At 48.9% G+C, this 20,325-nt stretch overlaps 3 non-coding genes and 3 pseudogenes across 3 annotated transcripts; all 6 read right to left on the reverse strand.

Moving 5' to 3' along the window:
• Window positions 1-1,073: 1,073 nt before the first annotated feature.
• On the reverse strand, window positions 1,074-1,264 carry LOC131739118 (U2 spliceosomal RNA). The gene has a single exon (XR_009330285.1). It is a non-coding gene; the product is annotated as a U2 spliceosomal RNA (small nuclear RNA).
• Window positions 1,265-1,863: 599 nt separating this feature from the next.
• Window positions 1,864-2,033, reverse strand: LOC131738415 (U2 spliceosomal RNA; annotated as a pseudogene).
• Window positions 2,034-9,089: 7,056 nt separating this feature from the next.
• Window positions 9,090-9,259, reverse strand: LOC131738397 (U2 spliceosomal RNA; annotated as a pseudogene).
• Window positions 9,260-16,317: 7,058 nt separating this feature from the next.
• On the reverse strand, window positions 16,318-16,508 carry LOC131738338 (U2 spliceosomal RNA). The gene has a single exon (XR_009329902.1). It is a non-coding gene; the product is annotated as a U2 spliceosomal RNA (small nuclear RNA).
• A 603-nt stretch (window positions 16,509-17,111) lies between these two features.
• Window positions 17,112-17,302, reverse strand: LOC131739119 (U2 spliceosomal RNA). Its single transcript, XR_009330286.1, has one exon. It is a non-coding gene; the product is annotated as a U2 spliceosomal RNA (small nuclear RNA).
• Window positions 17,303-17,901: 599 nt separating this feature from the next.
• LOC131738390 (U2 spliceosomal RNA) lies at window positions 17,902-18,071 on the reverse strand (annotated as a pseudogene).
• Between the last annotated feature and the right edge of the window lie 2,254 nt (window positions 18,072-20,325).

Raw genomic sequence — 20,325 nt, forward strand, 5'->3', positions numbered from 1 at the left:
CCGCATTGTGCCTCCTGGTTTCCTGGGTTGGCCGGAACGCCATCCTTCAGCTGGCTCCTCCGATTGGGGTGGGAGAAGCCTCTGGACGTCCGGGTTGTCTCTCTCTACGGAAAAGAGACAACGTAAGCAGCAAATCTGGGCAGTTGAAGGAACTATTACTTTAGTCCCTGAGGAGATGGTCGCCTCGCAAGAGGGACCCCCTCCCCAGGTGAACGGTGTCCTTCCCTGGCGGAGTAGGGGGCGCTGCTTGGCACCGAGACCACGTAGGAAGAATCGTGGCTGTGACGCCTCCTCGGGGTCCGGGGCCGCCCTCTGCTCCTCCCAGATGGCGCCCTCTGCTGGGCGCCTGCTGCTCTCTCGGTCTGGATCTCGATTACAATCAAGGGCTGGGGATGAGGTCGTCTAGGTCATCAAAGGGTCCTCAAAGGTCGTCTGGATGGTAGGTCCTCCTTCTCTCTAACTCCAGGAACGTCTGGAAAAGCCGGAACCGCCTGAAAAAGAAAAAAACGGGAACCGCCTGAAAAAGAAAAAACTGCTCTCAACAGTCAACAAAATCTTGAAAGACCCTCGGCCTGGATTGGGCAAGCCAAAACCAGACTGAGCATTAGTCTTCCAAAAAGTTGCCGAGCTGAAGAAAGCCAGTCAAAAATAAAAAAAATTCTGTTCCTCCTCACCCGAACAAACCTCTCACAGACCCTCGGAGGGAGCGGGCAATGCCACTACCCTCTAAACCTTAGTCTTAGTAAGATTTATTCGAACTGAAGAGAAGCCAGAGTATATGGCTGGCTAAGAAGGACCTGGCATAGGGACATGTTCCACCACACTTGTCTGGTTAGCTGCATGCTCCCAGGAAACAAACTGCTGCTGTCTACATCATCACCACATGTGAATAAAAGAAAGAAAGACAGCAAGAAAGAAAGAGAGAAAGAAAAAGAAAGAAAGAAAGAGAGAAAGAAAAAAAAAGAAGTAAAACGGCGGGAAAACTTGCATCAACACTGGCACTCTCCCTCCAGCAGGGGTAGACAAAATGCTCACAGGAGAGATCCAGATCTGACTTTGACCAACGTTAGAGAAAGGTGTGCACCGTTCCCGGAGGTACTGCAATACCGGGCCGATGCGTGGAGTGGACGGAGCAAGCCCCTGTTCCATCTCCCGATTCCAAAAATCAATTTAATATATGGTCCCCTGATAGGGGACGTATCAGATATTAAACTGATAAGAACAGATACTACACTTGATCTTAGCCAAAAGGCCGAGAAGCGATGGCGACTTGGCCCTTGCCCGGGGCCCCCCAGCCCGGACGGCACAGGGGGATTCAAAGGTGGGTGCAAAATTTCAAGCACAAGCAGACCCCCAAAACACGGGCTGCTGCTTCCAGAGGGGAAATGTGCAATTTAAGCAGGAGAAAACAAAACAAAGCAAAAACACACACATAACACCAAAAACAAAACATAAACTGGCGGAGTGCGTTTTACAAATAGTCATGCCAAGCTGCTATGCTGTGCAAGGTGCCTTGGGTAACTACAACTGTGCCTCGCTGGCTGGCTGGCTTGCTAAGAAGGTCCTGGCATAGGGACATGTTCCACCACACTTGTCTGGTTAGCTGCATGCTCCTAGGAAACAACCTGCTGCTGTCTACATCATCACCACATGTGAATAAAAGAAAGAAAGACAGCAAGAAAGAAAGAGAGAAAGAAAGAGAGAAAGAGAGAAAGAAAGAGAGAAAGAAAGAAAGAGAGAAAGAAAAAAAAAAGAAGTAAAACGGCGGGAAAACTTGCATCAACACTGGCACTCTCCCTCCAGCAGGGGTAGACAAAATGCTCACAGGAGAGATCCAGATCTGACTTTGACCAACGTTAGAGAAAGGTGTGCACCGTTCCCGGAGGTACTGCAATACCGGGCCGATGCGTGGAGTGGACGGAGCAAGCCCCTGTGCCATCTCCCGATTCCAAAAATCAATTTAATATATGGTCCCCTGATAGGGGACGTATCAGATATTAAACTGATAAGAACAGATACTCTTTTATTGAGATTTTACATTTTTTACATTTACACCCATTCGTTTTTTCATTCATTTTACATTTCTTTTAAAGATGACATTCATGCATACAGACATACATTTTGTTTTAAAAGCATTTAAAATACATTTAAAAACACCAAGACAATTGTGCTTTGTACATGGTTAAAACAGACACAGATTAAAATCAACATGAAAAAAACCTGTGCTGTTTTAAAAGTGACTGGAAAAAAAGAACCATCTATAAAAAACCAGTGCTTGTGAGGGCCGGGGAGTGCTCTCTAAAAAAGTTCAAAAGTGAACATAAACCTAGATCTAAAACAGGGACAGGGGAAAAGGGACAGTGTATAGAACAGTGAGTTAAAATTCTAAAATTTTAAAACACTTAAAATGTAACTTTTAATAGTTTACATTAAAAATCTTAAAGATACATAAAACAAAACAAAACAAAATCAAATAAAACATTCAACGTAAATCAAATAAAAGTCCATAAAACTGAAACAAAAAGACTACATAAAACCAGGGCACCGTTGAAAAAACGGTCATGCCAGCTAAAAAGGGCGGAATGCTGGCATGACAAAATAAATAAAAGGCTTAGCGGTGCCCCGTAGTCCCGCTCCTAGGAGCTAGCGGTTCCAGTTTTTTCCTTTATTCCATCTTCACGTCCTGAAGTCCGGCGATCCTCCACTCCGCGCAGGCCTTGTCCTTCCCGAGGGTCCGGATGTCCAGAATTACAAAGTCCTTGATAAGAGTTTGTGCCCTTCTGGTCGTGGTGATAGTGTCTAGCTCCTGCTTGTGATAGACACAGACGTTACGGCCTTCCCACAGGATCTGCTTGACAACATTGATGACACGCCAAACGCACTTAGCTGTGCTGGTATCGATTCCTCCCGCAGGCCCATAGAGCACAGTCTCAGCGGTCATCTTGGCCGTGTCAGCAAACCTGTTTAGGAAGACAGAGACAGAGAGCCAGACACTGCCAGCCACATCACACTCCCAGAAGATATGGGCTGGTGTTTCTCTCTTGCGGCACTTTGCATAGGGGCATGTTTCTACTTGGGCTAGTCCCCTCCTGAACATGAACGCTCGAGTGGGGAGTGCACTGTGGACGGTGTTCCATGCTATATCCTTCTGGACATTACTGAGGCAGCTGTGAGACACATTCTCCCAGATTTTTTGGCTTTGGGTGAGGGAGAAAGTAGCTACTTTTTCAATTTCCTGGGAACCGGCAAGATATTTAGTTACAGCCTTGTATTCCCAGGAGGCCAATTTTGCTTTATCTAAGCCCAATTTATATATAGTGTCCCTTAAGGTTCTATAATACAATGGGGGGTCCCAGGAGTACGGCACGGTGTTATCAATAGTGCAGAGGCCCAAGGCCCTGAGACAGGTGGCAAAATAGAAACGATTCATGTAACATACCTTCCTGTCCAGGGCCTGGATGTTCTTGATAGTTTGCGTGAGCCCCTGCACTCGGGTGAGCTGCACAACGTCCGGGACCCCCTTACCTCCCTTCTTGTCGGCTTTACTCAGGGTGGCTCGCTTTACCCTCTCCATCTTGCTGCCCCAGATAAAGCGGTGGATAATGCGGTCCACCACTTTTTTGGTGGTCCTGTCTGGGGGAAAGATTTTTCCTACATAAGAGAGGATGGGGAACAGTATAGACTTGGTTATTAATACTCTACCCGTCATTGTTAAGGATCTTGTGCTCCATCCGCCAATCTTTTTACGGACCTGGTTAATGGCCGCCGTCCAGCTCTGGGCCCCCGAGCTATTGTTCTCGAAAATGAGGCCCAGAATCTTGATTTTGTCCTTTTTGACAGAGTACATGTCCGACAGTTCCCTATCTACCTGCCAATTTTTAGACACGTAGACTTCGCTCTTGGACTTATTAATCACTGCCCCGGTCGCCGTGCAGTACTTCTCAAGGATATTACTAATCCGAGGTACCGACGATGTGTTGGTGCAAATGAGTGACACATCGTCCATATATGCTGTTGTTTTGACCTGGACCCCGTTGGATCCAGGCAGCTGGAAACCAGTTATATTGGTATCCCTACGAATTGCCTGCAGGAGGGGTTCAATGCACACGACATATAGCAGTGGGGATAGTGGGCAACCCTGTCTGACCCCTGACTGGATAGATATTTTACCAGTCAGGTGCCTGTTCACCAAGACTCGGGTACTAATGTTTGTATATATGGTTTTAACCCACTCCCTAAGTCCAGGAGCGAATTTCATCTGGTCCATCACTTTGTACATATATTCATGGCTTACCCTATCGAACGCCTTCTCCTGGTCAAGGTTGAACAGGCAGAGGGGATGGTTCCGTTCTCTAGAATAAGCCAGAATGTCCCTTGTTAACATTAAAATATCCGTGATGGACCTCCCTGGGACGCCACAAGCCTGGTCGGGGCCAATGACCAAAGGGAGGTGTACTTGTAGCCGGAGCATCAGAGCTTTGGCTAGTATCTTGTAATCCACGCAAAGGAGGCTGATTGGGCGCCAATTCCGTAGATCTTTAACTTCCCCTTTCTTATGAAGGAGAGTAATTACACTCTCCCGCATAGAAGGGCCCAACCGCTTCTCCCTGTAGACCGCTCTGTAGACCTCCGCTAAATGGACTTTTAGCATGTCCCAAAAAAGATGGTAATACTCACCCGGGATGCCATCTGGACCTGGCGTCTTACCGGTGTTCATGGTCTTAACCGCCTGGGTGAGCTCCTCCAGCGTGAGTTCTGGGTCCTTCTCCTCCTCCTCGTCGTCCCGCACTGAGTCAGGCTCCAACTGGCTCAGGAACCACTCTATCAGGGTGTCATCTGTAGCTTTGATGTTATATAGGTCCCTATAGAAGTTCTCTACCACTTTTTTCACTCCCTCACTATCCTCTACTATCCTCCCCCTGCTGTCGAGCATGGAGGACATCAAGTGCCGCTTCTCCCTCGTTTTCTGGAAGAAGAAGCGAGTACACTTTTCGTCTTCCTCCATTTTTTGCACTTTTGCATTGTGCATGACCTTTCGTTGTTCCTCCCTACAAAGCACTGAAAGATCTAGCTTGGTCTGGGCTATCTCGTCGCTTACAGGGAACCCCCGAAGCTGAAGCAGGCTCAGATGCTGGAGGGCAGCATTCAGGTGTTTATATTTGGCCCTCCTTTCTTTTGCTTTCCTCTTGCCTGCTGCTATGAAATAACCCTTAGTTCTGATTTTGACCATCTCCCACCACTCTATAGGGGAGTTGAATAGGTCACGCAAAGTGGTCCACTCAACAAGCCTGCTCTTATAGGCTGCAGCTATGGAGGGGTCATCGAGTAAGGAGGTGTTTAATTTCCAAACCCCTGACCCCATCTGGGAGGTCTGAGGGACCTGCAATGTTACCTGCAGGAGCCTATGGTCAGAGAAGAAGACGGCCTGGGTGTCTACTGCCGTCTTCGTAAGGGAGCTGGTATGCAGGACGAGATCTATACGGGAGAAGGAGGTCCCAGATGAGCTCACCCAGGTAAAGGGAGGCACCAGGTCCTTACCTGCATCACACAGGGAGAAATCAGATATTACGGAGGACAAAACTCTACTAGAGCGGTCGTTGCGTGGCCTGCTCCGGTCTACGTCCCTCAGAGCACAATTGAAGTCACCTGACACGATGACGGGTACGTTCCCCAGCAGGAGTGGACGCAGCTGTGGAAAAAATTGAACTCTTTCGTTTTGGTTAGTGGGTGCGTAGACATTGACCAGTCTGAGGGGAGTGTTGTTGTATGTCACATCCACGCTCAGAATTCTACCAGGTTCTACCTCCCTGCTGCTGCGGGAGGTAATAAATGGGTTTTTAAACAGGATACCTACTCCGTCGGCTCTGGCTATGTTGGAGCCCGACCAGAAGGAGTCCCCCAGGGTCCAACTCTCCTTCAGGTCCCTATAATCAGGGCTCGACGAAATACCACACTCCTGCAGAAAGATGAGATCTGCTTTCAAGTTAGCTAGATAGTTTAGTACATCAAATCTTTTTTGTGTCTCCCTGATGCTCCTGACATTAACAGACACACATATCAGGGCCATCAGGGTAGCTAACAAGAAAAGGAGTCGCTGCGTCCACCCCATAGCGACTATGATTGGGAGGTCGGGACACTCTTCCTACTCTTAGCTCTACGCTTGCTTCGAGGGGGCTTGGGCTTATTTGCAACTCCCATCACCCCTGAGAAGGTACTCACTGCTGCCTCGTCCAAGAAGGCACCGTCTTTATATGCACAGTACGTGGAGTTGTTGGGGCTATTCAACTCCCCACAAGGTAAGTCTGGTGGAACTTGCTCAGGGCCCCTCGGAACGTGTGGGTCAGCTTTGTCCTGGGGGGGGGTTATGACAGACAGCATTCTTTGGCTGTTACCGTCTGTTGAATTGGAGCTGTTAGCAGACTTCTGGCTTACCGCGTCCAGGGGTATTCCCATGTCCTCCAGTGCTGTATCTAGGAGGACCTCTAGGGGGCCCCTGGTTTTGCCCATACAAGGGAGGGGGTCAAGGATGCTTTGAAGGGAGGCCCTTCGCTTGAAGAGGGTCATTGCTACCGAGGTACTGCTGGTCAGGGAAGGTGTTGACCCCGACCTCTCCCTCGGTGCATTAGTGAACACCTCTTCTGCGAGGTGTGCTAGGGTTTGTGCCAACGACTGGGAAGGCTGGCTGGGGATGCCCTGGCTGGCTGCTACCTGCCCACTAGGCGGCAGTGTAGCCGTCCCACTCGCCTCCGTCTCTGCCTGCGAGGGCAAGACTGGGGACTTTGTGTGGACATTAGCTGGTTTTGGATCTATGGGGGCCACCTGCAACTTGCTGTCTTTGATCCTGATCTTCTTTCTTTTCCCCCCCTCGTCTCTACCCTTTCTTTTCCCCACCCTCTGCTGGTTCTTCACTCCCTTCCCCTCCTTCTCACTCTCACTTTCACTGTCGCTTTCGCTTTCCTCCCCCACGGACTCAATCCTTATGGCGTCATAACGAGAGCCGAGGGGGAGTGCTGGCGCTGAGAGGGCCCTACTCAGGGGGGGGCCGCTGCTGGGTCCGGGCTCCCTCCCTGACTCGTGTTCTGCATCAGAGGAGCTACTGGAGGAGCTAGTGGAGTGGCTGTTGTACTCTCTCTCTGGGCTGGGGGAAGGGGTCCTCGTAAAACGGGACATGTCTCGGGGGCGGGGGGGTGAGGGGGTGCTGGTGATGATGGTGGTGCTGGAGTCTGGGTCTTGGATTCTGTTGGTGGTGATGTGGACTGATCTTTGTTACTTGCTCCCTCTTCCTGCTCAGGCCTAGGCTTGTTCATGTTTGCCTTGCTGGCTCTGGCCATGTTGGCATAGGAAGAGGGGCAGTCCTTAAACAGGTGCCCCTTCTTTCCACACAAATTGCACTGCCTCTCTTCTCTGCAGTGGCTGGTCTCGTGGGGGGCGCCGCAGTTCCTGCACTTGACTACAGTACACGCGGCCGTCAGGTGTCCTAATTCCCCACATTTCCTGCAGAGTTTTGGCATCCCATTATAGAATACCAGCCCTCTGTTGGGCCCTAACACTATGGAGTTTGGAATGTGGCGGACGCCTCCAATGCCCGATGGATCAACATTAAGGCGTACCAGCCACTTTCTGGCTCCTGTCCAAACCCCATCTTCGTCTGTAATTTTCCTCCCTTCTGATGACACCCTCCCATAGCGGTTAAGCCATGTTGTAATATCATAGTCGCTAACAGCCTCATTGAAAAATTGGACAGTAACAACTTTCATTTCTCTGTCTGTCAGTGCATCCACACAAAATTCTTTGTATGGAGCGAGATATTTATTCTCCCCCCAAAAGGACCACATTTCTTGTAACTTTTGGGGGTTCCTAAAACTGACCTCAAACACTTCCTTAAGCCCTGGCAATTTCACCAAACAATTCAAGTCAGAAGGGGAAAAACCCATACCCCTCTGAAGAATGGTCCGGCTGAACTCCAGTCTCGTCAGTCCTGGTTCCGTTTCATCTTGCTTGTTTCTTGTGAAGCGCACCGCATTGTGCCTCCTGGTTTCCTGGGTTGGCCAGAACGCCATCCTTCAGCTGGCTCCTCCGATTGGGGTGGGAGAAGCCTCTGGACGTCCGGGTTGTCTCTCTCTACGGAAAAGAGACAACGTAAGCAGCAAATCTGGGCAGTTGAAGGAACTATTACTTTAGTCCCTGAGGAGATGGTCGCCTCTCAAGAGGGACCCCCTCCCCAGGTGAACGGTGTCCTTCCCTGGCGGAGTAGGGGGCGCTGCTTGGCACCGAGACCACGTAGGAAGAATCGTGGCTGTGACGCCTCCTCGGGGTCCGGGGCCGCCCTCTGCTCCTCCCAGATGGCGCCCTCTGCTGGGCGCCTGCTGCTCTCTCGGTCTGGATCTCGATTACAATCAAGGGCTGGGGATGAGGTCGTCTAGGTCATCAAAGGGTCCTCAAAGGTCGTCTGGATGGTAGGTCCTCCTTCTCTCTAACTCCAGGAACGTCTGGAAAAGCCGGAACCGCCTGAAAAAGAAAAAAACGGGAACCGCCTGAAAAAGAAAAAACTGCTCTCAACAGTCAACAAAATCTTGAAAGACCCTCGGCCTGGATTGGGCAAGCCAAAACCAGACTGAGCATTAGTCTTCCAAAAAGTTGCCGAGCTGAAGAAAGCCAGTCAAAAATAAAAAAAATTCTGTTCCTCCTCACCCGAACAAACCTCTCACAGACCCTCGGAGGGAGCGGGCAATGCCACTACCCTCTAAGCCTTAGTCTTAGAAAGATTTATTCGAACTGAAGAGAAGCCAGAGTATATGGCTGGCTAAGAAGGACCTGGCATAGGGACATGTTCCACCACACTTGTCTGGTTAGCTGCATGCTCCCAGGAAACAAACTGCTGCTGTCTACATCATCATCACATGTGAATAAAAGAAAGAAAGACAGCAAGAAAGAAAGAGAGAAAGAAAGAGAAAGAAAGAAAGAGAGAAAGAAAAAAAAGAAGTAAAACGGCGGGAAAACTTGCATCAACACTGGCACTCTCCCTCCAGCAGGGGTAGACAAAATGCTCACAGGAGAGATCCAGATCTGACTTTGACCAACGTTAGAGAAAGGTGTGCACCGTTCCCGGAGGTACTGCAATACCGGGCCGATGCGTGGAGTGGACGGAGCAAGCCCCTGTTCCATCTCCCGATTCCAAAAATCAATTTAATATATGGTCCCCTGATAGGGGACGTATCAGATATTAAACTGATAAGAACAGATACTCTTTTATTGAGATTTTACATTTTTTACATTTACACCCATTCGTTTTTTCATTCATTTTACATTTCTTTTAAAGATGACATTCATGCATACAGACATACATTTTGTTTTAAAAGCATTTAAAATACATTTAAAAACACCAAGACAATTGTGCTTTGTACATGGTTAAAACAGACACAGATTAAAATCAACATGAAAAAAACCTGTGCTGTTTTAAAAGTGACTGGAAAAAAAGAACCATCTATAAAAAACCAGTGCTTGTGAGGGCCGGGGAGTGCTCTCTAAAAAAGTTCAAAAGTGAACATAAAACTAGATCTAAAACAGGGACAGGGGAAAAGGGACAGTGTATAGAACAGTGAGTTAAAATTCTAAAATTTTAAAACACTTAAAATGTAACTTTTAATAGTTTACATTAAAAATCTTAAAGATACATAAAACAAAACAAAACAAAATCAAATAAAACATTCAACGTAAATCAAATAAAAGTCCATAAAACTGAAACAAAAAGACTACATAAAACCAGGGCACCGTTGAAAAAACGGTCATGCCAGCTAAAAAGGGCGGAATGCTGGCATGACAAAATAAATAAAAGGCTTAGCGGTGCCCCGTAGTCCCGCTCCTAGGAGCTAGCGGTTCCAGTTTTTTCCTTTATTCCATCTTCACGTCCTGAAGTCCGGCGATCCTCCACTCCGCGCAGGCCTTGTCCTTCCCGAGGGTCCGGATGTCCAGAATTACAAAGTCCTTGATAAGAGTTTGTGCCCTTCTGGTCGTGGTGATAGTGTCTAGCTCCTGCTTGTGATAGACACAGACGTTACGGCCTTCCCACAGGATCTGCTTGACAACATTGATGACACGCCAAACGCACTTAGCTGTGCTGGTATCGATTCCTCCCGCAGGCCCATAGAGCACAGTCTCAGCGGTCATCTTGGCCGTGTCAGCAAACCTGTTTAGGAAGACAGAGACAGAGAGCCAGACACTGCCAGCCACATCACACTCCCAGAAGATATGGGCTGGTGTTTCTCTCTTGCGGCACTTTGCATAGGGGCATGTTTCTACTTGGGCTAGTCCCCTCCTGAACATGAACGCTCGAGTGGGGAGTGCACTGTGGACGGTGTTCCATGCTATATCCTTCTGGACATTACTGAGGCAGCTGTGAGACACATTCTCCCAGATTTTTTGGCTTTGGGTGAGGGAGAAAGTAGCTACTTTTTCAATTTCCTGGGAACCGGCAAGATATTTAGTTACAGCCTTGTATTCCCAGGATGCCAATTTTGCTTTATCTAAGCCCAATTTATATATAGTGTCCCTTAAGGTTCTATAATACAATGGGGGGTCCCAGGAGTACGGCACGGTGTTATCAATAGTGCAGAGGCCCAAGGCCCTGAGACAGGTGGCAAAATAGAAACGATTCATGTAACATACCTTCCTGTCCAGGGCCTGGATGTTCTTGATAGTTTGCGTGAGCCCCTGCACTCGGGTGAGCTGCACAACGTCCGGGACCCCCTTACCTCCCTTCTTGTCGGCTTTACTCAGGGTGGCTCGCTTTACCCTCTCCATCTTGCTGCCCCAGATAAAGCGGTGGATAATGCGGTCCACCACTTTTTTGGTGGTCCTGTCTGGGGGAAAGATTTTTCCTACATAAGAGAGGATGGGGAACAGTATAGACTTGGTTATTAATACTCTACCCGTCATTGATAAGGATCTTGTGCTCCATCCGCCAATCTTTTTACGGACCTGGTTAATGGCCGCCGTCCAGCTCTGGGCCCCCGAGCTATTGTTCTCGAAAATGAGGCCCAGAATCTTGATTTTGTCCTTTTTGACAGGGTACATGTCCGACAGTTCCCTATCTACCTGCCAATTTTTAGACACGTAGACTTCGCTCTTGGACTTATTAATCACTGCCCCGGTCGCCGTGCAGTACTTCTCAAGGATATTACTAATCCGAGGTACCGACGATGTGTTGGTGCAAATGAGTGACACATCGTCCATATATGCTGTTGTTTTGACCTGGACCCCGTTGGATCCAGGCAGCTGGAAACCAGTTATATTGGTATCCCTACGAATTGCCTGCAGGAGGGGTTCAATGCACACGACATATAGCAGTGGGGATAGTGGGCAACCCTGTCTGACCCCTGACTGGATAGATATTTTACCAGTCAGGTGCCTGTTCACCAAGACTCGGGTACTAATGTTTGTATATATGGTTTTAACCCACTCCCTAAGTCCAGGAGCGAATTTCATCTGGTCCATCACTTTGTACATATATTCATGGCTTACCCTATCGAACGCCTTCTCCTGGTCAAGGTTGAACAGGCAGAGGGGATGGTTCCGTTCTCTAGAATAAGCCAGAATGTCCCTTGTTAACATTAAAATATCCGTGATGGACCTCCCTGGGATGCCACAAGCCTGGTCGGGGCCAATGACCAAAGGGAGGTGTACTTGTAGCCGGAGCATCAGAGCTTTGGCTAGTATCTTGTAATCCACGCAAAGGAGGCTGATTGGGCGCCAATTCCGTAGATCTTTAACTTCCCCTTTCTTATGAAGGAGAGTAATTACACTCTCCCGCATAGAAGGGCCCAACCGCTTCTCCCTGTAGACCGCTCTGTAGACCTCCGCTAAATGGACTTTTAGCGTGTCCCAAAAAAGATGGTAATACTCACCCGGGATGCCATCTGGACCTGGCGTCTTACCGGTGTTCATGGTCTTAACCGCCTGGGTGAGCTCCTCCAGCGTGAGTTCTGGGTCCTTCTCCTCCTCCTCGTCGTCCCGCACTGAGTCAGGCTCCAACTGGCTCAGGAACCACTCTATCAGGGAGTCATCTGTAGCTTTGATTGTATACAGGTCCCTATAGAAGTTCTCTACCACTTTTTTCACTCCCTCACTATCCTCTACTATCCTCCCCCTGCTGTCGAGCATGGAGGACATCAAGTGCCGCTTCTCCCTCGTTTTCTGGAAGAAGAAGCGAGTACACTTTTCGTCTTCCTCCATTTTTTGCACTTTTGCATTGTGCATGACCTTTCGTTGTTCCTCCCTACAAAGCACTGAAAGATCTAGCTTGGTCTGGTCTATCTCGTCGCTTACAGGGAACCCCCGAAGCTGAAGCAGGCTCAGACGCTGGAGGGCAGCATTCAGGTGTTTATATTTGGCCCTCCTTTCTTTTGCTTTCCTCTTGCCTGCTGCTATGAAATAACCCTTAGTTCTGATTTTGACCATCTCCCACCACTCTATAGGGGAGTTGAATAGGTCACGCAAAGTGGTCCACTCAACAAGCCTGCTCTTATAGGCTGCAGCTATGGAGGGGTCATCGAGTAAGGAGGTGTTTAATTTCCAAACCCCTGACCCCATCTGGGAGGTCTGAGGGACCTGCAATGTTACCTGCAGGAGCCTATGGTCAGAGAAGAAGACGGCCTGGGTGTCTACTGCCGTCTTCGTAAGGGAGCTGGTATGCAGGACGAGATCTATACGGGAGAAGGAGGTCCCAGATGAGCTCACCCAGGTAAAGGGAGGCACCAGGTCCTTACCTGCATCACACAGGGAGAAATCAAATATTACGGAGGACAAAACTCTACTAGAGCGGTCGTTGCGTGGCCTGCTCCGGTCTACGTCCCTCAGAGCACAATTGAAGTCACCTGACACGATGACGGGTACGTTCCCCAGCAGGAGTGGACGCAGCTGTGGAAAAAAATGAACTCTTTCGTTTTGGTTAGTGGGTGCATAGACATTGACCAGTCTGAGGGGAGTGTTGTTGTATGTCACATCCACGCTCAGAATTCTACCAGGTTCTACCTCCCTGCTGCTGCGGGAGGTAATAAATGGGTTTTTAAACAGGATACCTACTCCGTCAGCTCTGGCTATGTTGGAGCCCGACCAGAAGGAGTCCCCCAGGGTCCAACTCTCCTTCAGGTCCCTATAATCAGGGCTCGACGAAATACCACACTCCTGCAGAAAGATGAGATCTGCTTTCAAGTTAGCTAGATAGTTTAGTACATCAAATCTTTTTTGTGTCTCCCTGATGCTCCTGACATTAACAGACACACATATCAGGGCCATCAGGGTAGCTAACAAGAAAAGGAGTCGCTGCGTCCACCCCATAGCGACTATGATTGGGAGGTCGGGACACTCTTCCTACTCTTAGCTCTACGCTTGCTTCGAGGGGGCTTGGGCTTATTTGCAACTCCCATCACCCCTGAGAAGGTACTCACTGCTGCCTCGTCCAAGAAGGCACCGTCTTTATATGCACAGTACGTGGAGTTGTTGGGGCTATTCAACTCCCCACAAGGTAAGTCTGGTGGAACTTGCTCAGGGCCCCTCGGAACGTGTGGGTCAGCTTTGTCCTGGGGGGGGGGTTATGACAGACAGCATTCTTTGGCTGTTACCGTCTGTTGAATTGGAGCTGTTAGCAGACTTCTGGCTTACCGCGTCCAGGGGTATTCCCATGTCCTCCAGTGCTGTATCTAGGAGGACCTCTAGGGGGCCCCTGGTTTTGCCCATACAAGGGAGGGGGTCAAGGATGCTTTGAAGGGAGGCCCTTCGCTTGAAGAGGGTCATTGCTACAGAGGTACTGCTGGTCAGGGAAGGTGTTGACCCCGACCTCTCCCTCGGTGCATTAGTGAACACCTCTTCTGCAAGGTGTGCTAGGGTTTGTGCCAACGACTGGGAAGGCTGGCTGGGGATGCCCTGGCTGGCTGCTACCTGCCCACTAGGCGGCAGTGTAGCCGTCCCACTCGCCTCCGTCTCTGCCTGCGAGGGCAAGACTGGGGACTTTGTGTGGACATTAGCTGGTTTTGGATCTATGGGGGCCACCTGCAACTTGCTGTCTTTGATCCTGATCTTCTTTCTTTTCCCCCCCTCGTCTCTACCCTTTCTTTTCCCCACCCTCTGCTGGTTCTTCACTCCCTTCCCCTCCTTCTCACTCTCACTTTCACTGTCGCTTTTGCTTTCCTCCCCCACGGACTCAATCCTTATGGCGTCATAACGAGAGCCGAGGGGGAGTGCTGGCGCTGAGAGGGCCCTACTCAGGGGGGGGCCGCTGCTGGGTCCGGGCTCCCTCCCTGACTCGTGTTCTGCATCAGAGGAGCTACTGGAGGAGCTAGTGGAGTGGCTGTTGTACTCTCTCTCTGGGCTGGGGGAAGGGGTCCTCGTAAAACGGGACATGTCTCGGGGGCGGGGGGGTGAGGGGGTGCTGGTGATGATGGTGGTGCTGGAGTCTGGGTCTTGGATACTGTTGGTGGTGATGTGGACTGATCTTTGTTACTTGCTCCCTCTTCCTGCTCAGGCCTAGGCTTGTTCATGTTTGCCTTGCTGGCTCTGGCCATGTTGGCATAGGAAGAGGGGCAGTCCTTAAACAGGTGCCCCTTCTTTCCACACAAATTGCACTGCCTCTCTTCTCTGCAGTGGCTGGTCTCGTGGGGGGCGCCGCAGTTCCTGCACTTGACTACAGTACACGCGGCCGCCAGGTGTCCTAATTCCCCACATTTCCTGCAGAGTTTTGGCATCCCATTATAGAATACCAGCCCTCTGTTGGGCCCTAACACTATGGAGTTTGGAATGTGGCGGACGCCTCCAATGCCCGATGGATCAACATTAAGGCGTACCAGCCACTTTCTGGCTCCTGTCCAAACCCCATCTTCATCTGTAATTTTCCTCCCTTCTGATGACACCCTCCCATAGCGGTTAAGCCATGTTGTAATATCATAGTCGCTAACAGCCTCATTGAAAAATTGGACAGTAACAACTTTCATTTCTCTGTCTGTCAGTGCATCCACACAAAATTCTTTGTATGGAGCGAGATATTTATTCTCCCCCCAAAAGGACCACATTTCTTGTAACTTTTGGGGGTTCCTAAAACTGACCTCAAACACTTCCTTAAGCCCTGGCAATTTCACCAAACAATTCAAGTCAGAAGGGGAAAAACCCATACCCCTCTGAAGAATGGTCCGGCTGAACTCCAGTCTCGTCAGTCCTGGTTCCGTTTCATCTTGCTTGTTTCTTGTGAAGCGCACCGCATTGTGCCTCCTGGTTTCCTGGGTTGGCCGGAACGCCATCCTTCAGCTGGCTCCTCCGATTGGGGTGGGAGAAGCCTCTGGACGTCCGGGTTGTCTCTCTCTACGGAAAAGAGACAACGTAAGCAGCAAATCTGGGCAGTTGAAGGAACTATTACTTTAGTCCCTGAGGAGATGGTCGCCTCGCAAGAGGGACCCCCTCCCCAGGTGAACGGTGTCCTTCCCTGGCGGAGTAGGGGGCGCTGCTTGGCACCGAGACCACGTAGGAAGAATCGTGGCTGTGACGCCTCCTCGGGGTCCGGGGCCGCCCTCTGCTCCTCCCAGATGGCGCCCTCTGCTGGGCGCCTGCTGCTCTCTCGGTCTGGATCTCGATTACAATCAAGGGCTGGGGATGAGGTCGTCTAGGTCATCAAAGGGTCCTCAAAGGTCGTCTGGATGGTAGGTCCTCCTTCTCTCTAACTCCAGGAACGTCTGGAAAAGCCGGAACCGCCTGAAAAAGAAAAAAACGGGAACCGCCTGAAAAAGAAAAAACTGCTCTCAACAGTCAACAAAATCTTGAAAGACCCTCGGCCTGGATTGGGCAAGCCAAAACCAGACTGAGCATTAGTCTTCCAAAAAGTTGCCGAGCTGAAGAAAGCCAGTCAAAAATAAAAAAAATTCTGTTCCTCCTCACCCGAACAAACCTCTCACAGACCCTCGGAGGGAGCGGGCAATGCCACTACCCTCTAAACCTTAGTCTTAGTAAGATTTATTCGAACTGAAGAGAAGCCAGAGTATATGGCTGGCTAAGAAGGACCTGGCATAGGGACATGTTCCACCACACTTGTCTGGTTAGCTGCATGCTCCCAGGAAACAAACTGCTGCTGTCTACATCATCACCACATGTGAATAAAAGAAAGAAAGACAGCAAGAAAGAAAGAGAGAAAGAAAAAGAAAGAAAGAAAGAGAGAAAGAAAAAAAAAGAAGTAAAACGGCGGGAAAACTTGCATCAACACTGGCACTCTCCCTCCAGCAGGGGTAGACAAAATGCTCACAGGAGAGATCCAGATCTGACTTTGACCAACGTTAGAGAAAGGTGTGCACCGTTCCCGGAGGTACTGCAATACCGGGCCGATGCGTGGAGTGGACGGAGCAAGCCCCTGTTCCATCTCCCGATTCCAAAAATCAATTTAATATATGGTCCAATGATAGGGGACGTATCAGATATTAAACTGATAAGAACAGATACTACACTTGATCTTAGCCAAAAGGCCGAGAAGCGATGGCGACTTGGCCCTTGCCCGGGGCCCCCCAGCCCGGACGGCACAGGGGGATTCAAAGGTGGGTGCAAAATTTCAAGCACAAGCAGACCCCAAAAAAACGGGCTGCTGCTTCCAGAGGGGAAATGTGCAATTTAAGCAGGAGAAAACAAAACAAAGCAAAAACACACACATAACACCAAAAACAAAACATAAACTGGCGGAGTGCGTCTTACAAATAGTCATGCCAAGCTGCTATGCTGTGCAAGGTGCCTTGGGTAACTACAACTGTGCCTCGCTGGCTGGCTGGCTTGCTAAGAAGGTCCTGGCATAGGGACATGTTCCACCACACTTGTCTGGTTAGCTGCATGCTCCCAGGAAACAAACTGCTGCTGTCTACATCATCACCACATGTGAATAAAAGAAAGAAAGACAGCAAGAAAGAAAGAGAGAAAGAAAGAGAGAAAGAGAGAAAGAAAGAAAGAAAGAAAGAAAGAGAGAGAGAAAGAAAAAAAAAAGAAGTAAAACGGCGGGAAAACTTGCATCAACACTGGCACTCTCCCTCCAGCAGGGGTAGACAAAATGCTCACAGGAGAGATCCAGATCTGACTTTGACCAACGTTAGAGAAAGGTGTGCACCGTTCCCGGAGGTACTGCAATACCGGGCCGATGCGTGGAGTGGACGGAGCAAGCCCCTGTTCCATCTCCCGATTCCAAAAATCAATTTAATATATGGTCCCCTGATAGGGGACGTATCAGATATTAAACTGATAAGAACAGATACTACACTTGATCTTAGCCAAAAGGCCGAGAAGCGATGGCGACTTGGCCCTTGCCCGGGGCCCCCCAGCCCGGACGGCACAGGGGGATTCAAAGGTGGGTGCAAAATTTCAAGCACAAGCAGACCCCCAAAACACGGGCTGCTGCTTCCAGAGGGGAAATGTGCAATTTAAGCAGGAGAAAACAAAACAAAGCAAAAACACACACATAACACCAAAAACAAAACATAAACTGGCGGAGTGCATTTTACAAATAGTCATGCCAAGCTGCTATGCTGTGCAAGGTGCCTTGGGTAACTACAACTGTGCCTCGCTGGCTGGCTGGCTTGCTAAGAAGGTCCAGGCATAGGGACATGTTCCACCACACTTGTCTGGTTAGCTGCATGCTCCTAGGAAACAACCTGCTGCTGTCTACATCATCACCACATGTGAATAAAAGAAAGAAAGACAGCAAGAAAGAAAGAGAGAAAGAAAGAGAGAAAGAGAGAAAGAAAGAGAGAAAGAAAGAAAGAGAGAAAGAAAAAAAAAAGAAGTAAAACGGCGGGAAAACTTGCATCAACACTGGCACTCTCCCTCCAGCAGGGGTAGACAAAATGCTCACAGGAGAGATCCAGATCTGACTTTGACCAACGTTAGAGAAAGGTGTGCACCGTTCCCGGAGGTACTGCAATACCGGGCCGATGCGTGGAGTGGACGGAGCAAGCCCCTGTTCCATCTCCCGATTCCAAAAATCAATTTAATATATGGTCCCCTGATAGGGGACGTATCAGATATTAAACTGATAAGAACAGATACTCTTTTATTGAGATTTTACATTTTTTACATTTACACCCATTCGTTTTTTCATTCATTTTACATTTCTTTTAAAGATGACATTCATGCATACAGACATACATTTTGTTTTAAAAGCATTTAAAATACATTTAAAAACACCAAGACAATTGTGCTTTGTACATGGTTAAAACAGACACAGATTAAAATCAACATGAAAAAAACCTGTGCTGTTTTAAAAGTGACTGGAAAAAAAGAACCATCTATAAAAAACCAGTGCTTGTGAGGGCCGGGGAGTGCTCTCTAAAAAAGTTCAAAAGTGAACATAAACCTAGATCTAAAACAGGGACAGGGGAAAAGGGACAGTGTATAGAACAGTGAGTTAAAATTCTAAAATTTTAAAACACTTAAAATGTAACTTTTAATAGTTTACATTAAAAATCTTAAAGATACATAAAACAAAACAAAACAAAATCAAATAAAACATTCAACGTAAATCAAGTAAAAGTCCATAAAACTGAAACAAAAAGACTACATAAAACCAGGGCACCGTTGAAAAAACGGTCATGCCAGCTAAAAAGGGCGGAATGCTGGCATGACAAAATAAATAAAAGGCTTAGCGGTGCCCCGTAGTCCCGCTCCTAGGAGCTAGCGGTTCCAGTTTTTTCCTTTATTCCATCTTCACGTCCTGAAGTCCGGCGATCCTCCACTCCGCGCAGGCCTTGTCCTTCCCGAGGGTCCGGATGTCCAGAATTACAAAGTCCTTGATAAGAGTTTGTGCCCTTCTGGTCGTGGTGATAGTGTCTAGCTCCTGCTTGTGATAGACACAGACGTTACGGCCTTCCCACAGGATCTGCTTGACAACATTGATGACACGCCAAACGCACTTAGCTGTGCTGGTATCGATTCCTCCCGCAGGCCCATAGAGCACAGTCTCAGCGGTCATCTTGGCCGTGTCAGCAAACCTGTTTAGGAAGACAGAGACAGAGAGCCAGACACTGCCAGCCACATCACACTCCCAGAAGATATGGGCTGGTGTTTCTCTCTTGCGGCACTTTGCATAGGGGCATGTTTCTACTTGGGCTAGTCCCCTCCTGAACATGAACGCTCGAGTGGGGAGTGCACTGTGGACGGTGTTCCATGCTATATCCTTCTGGACATTACTGAGGCAGCTGTGAGACACATTCTCCCAGATTTTTTGGCTTTGGGTGAGGGAGAAAGTAGCTACTTTTTCAATTTCCTGGGAACCGGCAAGATATTTAGTTACAGCCTTGTATTCCCAGGAGGCCAATTTTGCTTTATCTAAGCCCAATTTATATATAGTGTCCCTTAAGGTTCTATAATACAATGGGGGGTCCCAGGAGTACGGCACGGTGTTATCAATAGTGCAGAGGCCCAAGGCCCTGAGACAGGTGGCAAAATAGAAACGATTCATGTAACATACCTTCCTGTCCAGGGCCTGGATGTTCTTGATAGTTTGCGTGAGCCCCTGCACTCGGGTGAGCTGCACAACGTCCGGGACCCCCTTACCTCCCTTCTTGTCGGCTTTACTCAGGGTGGCTCGCTTTACCCTCTCCATCTTGCTGCCCCAGATAAAGCGGTGGATAATGCGGTCCACCACTTTTTTGGTGGTCCTGTCTGGGGGAAAGATTTTTCCTACATAAGAGAGGATGGGGAACAGTATAGACTTGGTTATTAATACTCTACCCGTCATTGTTAAGGATCTTGTGCTCCATCCGCCAATCTTTTTACGGACCTGGTTAATGGCCGCCGTCCAGCTCTGGGCCCCCGAGCTATTGTTCTCGAAAATGAGGCCCAGAATCTTGATTTTGTCCTTTTTGACAGAGTACATGTCCGACAGTTCCCTATCTACCTGCCAATTTTTAGACACGTAGACTTCGCTCTTGGACTTATTAATCACTGCCCCGGTCGCCGTGCAGTACTTCTCAAGGATATTACTAATCCGAGGTACCGACGATGTGTTGGTGCAAATGAGTGACACATCGTTCATATATGCTGTTGTTTTGACCTGGACCCCGTTGGATCCAGGCAGCTGGAAACCAGTTATATTGGTATCCCTACGAATTGCCTGCAGGAGGGGTTCAATGCACACGACATATAGCAGTGGGGATAGTGGGCAACCCTGTCTGACCCCTGACTGGATAGATATTTTACCAGTCAGGTGCCTGTTCACCAAGACTCGGGTACTAATGTTTGTATATATGGTTTTAACCCACTCCCTAAGTCCAGGAGCGAATTTCATCTGGTCCATCACTTTGTACATATATTCAT

The sequence above is a fragment of the Acipenser ruthenus genome, chromosome 10, assembly GCF_902713425.1.
Source record: "Acipenser ruthenus chromosome 10, fAciRut3.2 maternal haplotype, whole genome shotgun sequence".
Lineage (NCBI taxonomy): Eukaryota > Metazoa > Chordata > Actinopteri > Acipenseriformes > Acipenseridae > Acipenser > Acipenser ruthenus.